The sequence below is a fragment of the Orycteropus afer genome, unplaced genomic scaffold (genome assembly GCF_000298275.1).
Source record: "Orycteropus afer afer isolate SDZICR_OR568_19922 unplaced genomic scaffold, OryAfe1.0 scaffold00098, whole genome shotgun sequence".
Classification (NCBI taxonomy): domain Eukaryota; kingdom Metazoa; phylum Chordata; class Mammalia; order Tubulidentata; family Orycteropodidae; genus Orycteropus; species Orycteropus afer.
In genome coordinates, this window is record NW_006921685.1 from 4,955,660 (window position 1) to 4,963,816 (window position 8,157).

Sequence of the window (8,157 nt, forward strand, 5' to 3'; positions counted from 1 at the left end):
ATTTTCCTTAATCATACCAGCTTAAAAATATTATATATATAATTTACGTAATTTTGCCTGGGATATCAAAAGAAAAACATTTAGAATTGTTTTACCTACCCTCTCTCACTGTTAGGCAGTGCAAGCTGAAACAACTAGCTTTTGAATTTTGAGATTTTTCAACATACTCAGTGTACTGGCCCTAAGGGCTATTAATGGAGGAGTAGGTCCTTATGTCTTCTAAATGTATCTTTCAGCCTCTGTGATCATTTGACTCTGTAAAGCAATGTAATGGATGCATGAAGAACCATAGGATGACAAGGCAGCCAAGTTTCCTAGGAGCAGACTAAATTGTGGTACAGTGCTAGAATAGGTTTGTTTCTGAAACTATCCCATCTCTGTAAGATGAATGTAAACTTTTTTCTGGTATTACCTTATTTTCTCCTTTTTCTTTCATTTCTAAATCAGAATGGAAAAAATCACATTTTCCAGGTAGCTAGTTATATGGTAATATCATGAACTATATTAATTTGTCCCAGTACCTGACTTGCCACATTTAAAATAGCATCAAAACTAGGCATGACCATTTGATTAAATTTTCAATAATCCATTTTTCATATAGTTTCAGGAGGACTTGTGGTTCACTGGTAGAATTCTTCCTTCCATGCAGGACACCCAGTTAAAGTCCTGGTCAATGCATCTCATGCCCTGCCACCATCTTTCTGACAGTAGAGGCTTTTGTTTTCTATGATGCTGAACAGGTTTCAGTAGAGCTTCCAGATTAAAATGTACTGTCAAGAAAGGCTTAGCAATCTATTTCCAAAAATCAGGTAATGAAAACCTTGCAGATCACAATAGTCTGATTCACAATTGATGATGAGGATGGTGCAAAATTGGGTAGCATTTTTTTCCATTGTACACTGGGTCATCATGAGTTAGGGCCAACTCAATGGTAGCTTACAATAACAACAAAATCATAATTTCAAGAAGATATTTCAAAGCACAAACGGGAATAATTATATGATATGAATTAACACATTTGCATCTTTTAGTCATGAACAGCCTGTAATTTTCCAAGACATGTGCCGTTGCTTTTAATTTACTGTTTTAATACAGAAGGGAACATAATAATGGTTTCTACTAAGTACTTTTAACATCCTCCCCTTGCTCCACAGTCAGGGCTGCAGCATGGAAATTAGATCAGTCTATAAGTATATTCATTTAAACTATATAGTCTGACCTTGGGATTTACAATGAGTGTTTTTGACAATCACTAGCCTTAAAAAGGGGAGCTCTGGTAGCGTAGTGCCTAGGGCACTTGACTGCTAACCAGAAGGCTGGTGGTTCAGAGAAATGCCATCATGAAAAACAGGTCATTAGGTCAATCTCCATTCCAGGAGGTTGAATATTAAGTCAGAGCATGAATCCAAGAATGTAAGAAAGTCAGATAGTTCTCTCTGCAGGTAAATGGTTAACAACTTACAGGTGGAAAGCAAAGAGTGTTGGGAATATGAATGTAGATGTTATAGTAGGATACTCCCTATAAGACTTTGACATTTCCTCATTTAACTTTTCATCCATAAACCAATTCTTATTTGGAATCCAGGGATGTTGTGGGGATGGATATCACAACTCTACAATGGTAGCTTGAGAATTTCTATTCACAAAATATAGATATTTTTATGCTTTTATATTAAAAAATCACCCTGTTGTAACTGCCAGTATATTTTCATGGGAATAACATAATTAATCTCATATACAGATTATGTTAGTGTAATGATTACCTTCCCCATCTCTCAGAAAATTTTAATTTTTTTCTTGCTTAAGGTAGTTGTCATCACCTTGGCTTGGTGTCACTGGGTCCTCTACATCTTCCCTGAGGAACAAAAATCAATTTCAATTGCTGTGTGCTTCCCACCAGAGTTCTCAGTCAATTTTATTTAAGCAAGAAAGACAATTCTATGTGGAAAGGGTTAAACATCTAAGTTTTATTTGTTTATAGACATAAGAAATTGATAAATCATTTTCATTTAGCATATTTACATGTGATTTTGAATATTTTCCTTTTCATCCTAAGTACCTAACTTTTTTTCTAGAGCCAGGCAAATGACAAAAATGAATGAAACAACAGTTTATTTATTTTAAAAAAGTGGAATCTAGTGTCCTTAATAGGAGCTGTGGTGGCGTAGTGCTTAAGGCATTTGACTGCTAACCAGAAGGATGGCAGTTCAAACCCACCAGCCACTCCTTGGAAGGAAGGTTGGGCAATCTACTTCCGTAGTGATATCACCTCAGAAACCCATGGAGGGGTCACTATGAGTCATCTCCTACTCCAGGGCAGTGAGTGAGAGTGTCCATTAATTATGCACACTTTCCCTTTCAAAATGACCACCATTACTTAATTCAATCAATCCATTGTTGCCATGCAGAAATACACCCCTTAAATGTGGCCTGATATTGGAATATATAGCAGAAACTAAAATTGTGAATTTGTGTCTCAAATCTCCCAATTTCTTAATATAGTATCAATGTCTTGATACAAAATGTGCAGCTATCTTATAAAAAAAAAAAAAAAAAAAATCTGTTGGCCAGTACAGCCTCTGAGACACCAGTCTATGAAATCTGCTCTACATGAAGCAAAGATCTTTTCAGACTTTTTATTCTTTATTCTATTCCAAATCAAAGTGGAATCCTGGTTATAGAGGAACATGTTGCTGTTGTTAGTTGCCATCAAGTTGGCTCCAACTCTCATGACCCAACATACAACAAAAGGAAACACTGCCTAGTCCTGCACCAGCCTCACAATACTTTTTATACCTGAGCCTAATGTTGCAGCCACTGCGTCAATCAATCCAATTGAAGGCCTTACACTTTTTTGTGGACACTACACTTTACCAAGCATTATAGCCTTCTCCAGGGAATAGTGCCTACTGACAACATGACCAAAGTAGGGGAGATGAAGTCTGGCCATTCTACCCTGAAAGGAGCAATCCGTTGGCACTTCTTCCAAGACTGATTTGTTAGTCCTTCTGGCAGTCCATGATACTTTCAGCATTCTTTGCCAACACCACAACTTAAAAGTGTGAACTCTTCTTTGGTCTTCCTTACCCATTGTTCAACTTTCATATATGAGCCACATATGAAGCTAATGAAAATATCGTGGCTTAGATTAGGCACATCTGTGTCTTCAAAAAGAAATCTTTGCTCCTCAGGGCTTTAAAGAGCTCTTTTGCAGCAGATTTGCTGGGTAAAATACATTGTCTGATGTCTTGACTGCTGCTTCCATTAATGTTGATTGTGGAACTAAGTGATATGAGATCTTTGACAACTTCAATCTTTTCTCCATTATTTGAGATGCTGCTTACTGGTCCAGATGTGAAGATTTTCATTTTCATTTTAGAAATGGAATCCATACTGCATATTGTAGTCTTTAAAGTACATGCATAAGAGCTGCAAGTCATCTTCACTTTCAGCAAGTGACCTTCATATCGCAAATTGTTAAGGAGTCTTCCTCCAAACCTGATGCCACATTCTTCCTCATATAGTACAGATTCTCGGATTATTTGCTCAGCATACAGTTTGAATAAGTATGGGGAAAGGATATAGCCTGACACATTCCCTTCTGAATTTTAAACCATGCAGTATCCCCTTGTTCTGCTAGAACAACAGCCTCCTGGTCTCTGTACAGGTTCCTCGTGAGAATAGTTAAGTGTTCTGGAATTCCAGTTCTCCTCAATGTTATCCATAACTTGTTATGATCCACACAGTCAAATGCTTTTGCATAGTTTATAAAACACAAGTAAACATCTCTCTGGTATCCTTTGCTTTCAGCCAAGATCTATCTGACATCAGCAATGATATCCCTCATTCTGCATCTTCTGAATCCAACATGCATTTCTGAAAGTTACCTGTCAATATACTGCTGGAACCCTTTTTTAATTATGTTCAGCCAAATTTTACTTGTATGTGACATTAGTGATATTGTGTGATAATTTGCACATTCTGTAGGATCACTTTTCTTTGGAATGGGTACAAATATAGATCTCTTGGCGAGGTAGCTGTCTTCCAAATTTCTTGGAATAGATGACTAAAGGCCTCCAGTGTGACATTCATTTGTTGAAACATCTCAATGGGTATTCCGTCAATTCTTGGAGCATTGTTCTCTCCCAATTCCTTTGGTGCAGCTTCGACCTTTTTCTTTCAATACAATCAGTTCTTGATCATATGATAACCTCCTGAAATGGATGAACATCAACCAATTCTGTTTGGTACAGTTACTCTGTGTATTCCTTTCATCTTCTTTTGATGTTTGCTGCTTCATTCTTTATTTTGCCCATGGAAACTTTCAATAATTGTACTTGACACTTGAATTTCTTTCTTCCACTTTTTCAGCTTGAGAAATGCTGAGCGTGTTCTTCCTTTTCAGCTTTCTAACTCCAGGATTTTCACATTTCATTATAATAATTCACTTTTTCTTCTTGAGCTGCTCTTTGAAATCTTCTATTCAGCTCTTTTATCTTGTCATTTCTTCCATTTGCTTTGTATAATTTTTTTTTTCTTATTTATACTCTTCATTCAGGACCAAGTTCCAGTCTTTTCTGACATCCATTTTGGTCTTTTCTTCCTTTCCTGTCTTTTTAATAACCTTTTCCTTTCTTTTTGTGTGATGTTCTTGATGGTTTTTGGTCATTGATGTACAATGCATCAAATCTATTCTTTAGATGGTCTCTAAATTCAGGAGGGATATATTCAAGGTCATATTTTGGCTCTTGTGCATTTTTTTTAATTGTCTTCAGCTTCAACTTAAACTTACATATGAGAAGTTGATGGTCTCTTCCACAGGCAGCTCCTGGCCTTGTTTTGGCTGAAGATATTGAGCTTCTGCATCGCTACTCTCCACAGATGTAGTCAATCTGATTCCTGTGTACTCCATATGGCAAAGTCTGTGTGTATAGCCACCCTCTGTGTTGCTGAAGAAAGGTATTTGCAATGAATAAGTCCTTGGTCTTGAAAAATTCTATCGGGTAATCTCCAATGTCATTTCTATCACCAAGGCCTATTTTCCAACAACTGGTGATTCTTTTGTTTCCGACTTTTACAATTCAATCAAGAGTGATAATAAATATATCCTGATTGCATATTTGGTCGATTTCAGACTGCAAAAGTTGGTAGAAATCTTCAATTTCCTCATCACTAACTTTGGTGGTTGGTGTGTAAATTTGAATAACAGTAGTATTAACTGGTCTTCCTTTTAGACATATGGATATTATCCTATCACTGACAGCACTGTACTTCAAGTTAGATTTTTTTTTCTTTCTCTTTTTTTTTTAATTGTAATTTGGGTGAAAATTTATAGAGAAAATTCACTATCCATACAACAGTTCATACACACTTTTTCTCATGGCATTGACCAAAATTTACCACAATGCAACAGTTCCACCCTACTTCCTTCTGATAGTTACCTCTTCCCTGTGTCCATCCCTCTATGCACTCCTGTCCCCTCATGCAGAAACAGCCCTTCATTCTCCCATGATTGATCTATTCCAGGAATGTATCTACCTCAGGTAAACGTTCAACTCATATGCCTGTCTTTTGTTTGGCTGGAAGCCACAGGTGTGGGTTCAATTCTAGACCTGAAGGGCAGCTAGGGGGCATAGTCACAGGGGCTCCACCAGGCTCTATCAGAGCAGCACACCTGGTCCCCCTCCTTTTTTTCCCCAAATGATTTTGAGTTTCGTTCCACATTATTCTCCGTCTCTATCCAGGATCTCCTACACAGATCCCCCTCTGAGTGGTTGACAGTGGTAGCTGGGCACCATCTAGTTCTTGTGGTCTTATAGTCATATAGGCTGCAAATTGCATAATGTACCAGTCACTAGGACTAATTTTTACATGAATCTTTGGTTTTCTTCATTGTTCTTTGCTCTGCACAAGGAGAGACACATTGTTGCAACTAGATGGCTGCTTGCAAGCTTTTAAGATCCCAGTCACTACTTGCCAAAGTAGGAGGTTGAACAATGTTTTGTGTAGTATATTATGCCAATTAAGCTTGATGTCCCCTGCAACTATGGTCCTGATCCCACCAGTTCAACTACTTGGTCACTCTGGGTAGCTGGCTGTGACCAAGAAGTGAGTATAACCTTGTCCCTTGTCAGCTCTACTATACAACTAGAAATTCATATCATACAAATACACTTCTAGGACCATTGTCTGCCAACCCTATACATTGTCTTGGGTACACTCCCTGCTTTATAGACATACCTAATAGTTCAGCATGTCCACCCATCTATCCACCATATACCCATGTTTGCCTTCACTGACAACACAGTACTGTATGTGCAAAAGGGTCATTTTTGTTGTCTGTACCTCCCATGGACCTCTCTATGTCTTCCTTTTCTTCAAAGCCACCATGCTGATCACTCACATTTGGTATATTGCCCTTCTCTTCACCCAAATCAATACTTATCTCTACCTATGTAACAGTGTCCCCTCTGCTCCTCTTCCACACCTGATAACCAACAAAGAAAATTTCCTTCCATAGATAAACCTTACCTTGACTTTTGCAATAATGGACTAATACAATATTTGTTCTTCTGTGATGGACGTATTTCACTCAGGATACTGTCCTCCAAGTTCATCCATGTTATATGGTGTTTTGCAGATTCTAGGTTATTCTTTAGTGTTGCATACTTTCCCATTGTATGAATGTACCATATTTTGTTATCCATTCCTCAGTTGATGGACACCTAGGTTGTTTCCATCTTTTGGCTTTTGTAAATAGTGCTGCAATTAACATGGGTGTGTATATGTCTGTTCTTGTTATGGCTCTCACTTCTTTAGGGTATATACCTACTAATGGAATGGCTGGGTCAAATGGTATTTCTAATTCCAACTTTTGAAGGAATCGCCATACTGCTTTCCACAATGGTTGTACCATTTCACAGTCCCACCAGCAGTGTATGAGAGTCCCAATCTCTCCACAACCTCGCCAGCATTTGTTATTTTCTGTCTTGTTGAACTTTGCTACTAGTGCTGGAGCAAGATGGTATCTCATTGCTGTTTAGATTTGCATCTCTCTAATTGCTGATGAATGTGAGCATTTCTTCATGTTTGTGGCTGCCTGAATGTCCTTGGTGAAGTGTCTATTCATGTCTTCTATCAATTTTTTAATTGGATTATTTGACTTTTTGTTATTGAGGTGTTGGAGCTTTCTATAAATTCTAGAGATAAGTCCCTTGTCAGATATTTCATTGCCACACATGTTTTCTCAATCTGTAGGCTCTCTTTTGACTCTTTCAGAAAAGTCTTCGGAAGCATAAAAAACTTAGTTTTAGAAAATCCCATTCAACTAGCTTCTCTTCTGCTGTTTGTGCATTTTGAGTTAGCATTGATAGTCTATTTATGCCATATATTAAGACCCATAAATTTTCCCAAAGTTTTTCCTTGAGGAGCTTTATAGTTTTAGGTTTCACATTTAAGTCTCTGATTCATCTGGAGTTAGTATTTGTGTATGGTGTGAGGTACAGATCATTTCATTTTTCTGCAAATGGATATCCAGTTTTGCCAGCACCATTTATTAAACATTCTCTTCCTACATTTAATGGATTTTGGCCCTTTGTCAAAAGTCTGCTGACCATAGGTCTATGGTTCTATTTCTGGGCTCTCAATTCTATTCTGTGGGCCTATGTGTCTGTCATTGTACCAATACCAGACAGTTTTGACTATTGTGGCTATATAGTAAATTCTGAGATCCGGTAGTGTGAGACCTCCTACTTTGTTGTTCTTCTTCAAAGATGCTTTGTTTATCTGAGGTCTCTTTCCTTTCCATATAAAGTTAGTGATTGGTTTTTCCATATTCTTAAAAAAAATGTTAATGGCATCTGGATTGGGATAGCATTGTATGTATAGATTACTTTGTTTAGAATTGACATTTTCACAATGTTCAATCTTCCTATCCATGAGCATGGGATGTTCTTCCATTTATGTAGATCTCTTAAAGTAGTTTTTATACTTTTCTTTGTACAGGTCTTTTGTGTACCTGGTAAGATTTGTTCCCAAGTATTTTATTTTTTTGGTAGCTATTGTAAACAGTATTTATTTCCTTATTTCTTTTTCAGCAATCTCTTTGCCAGTGTAGAGGAATCCAACTGATTTTTGGATGTTGATCTTATATCCTGC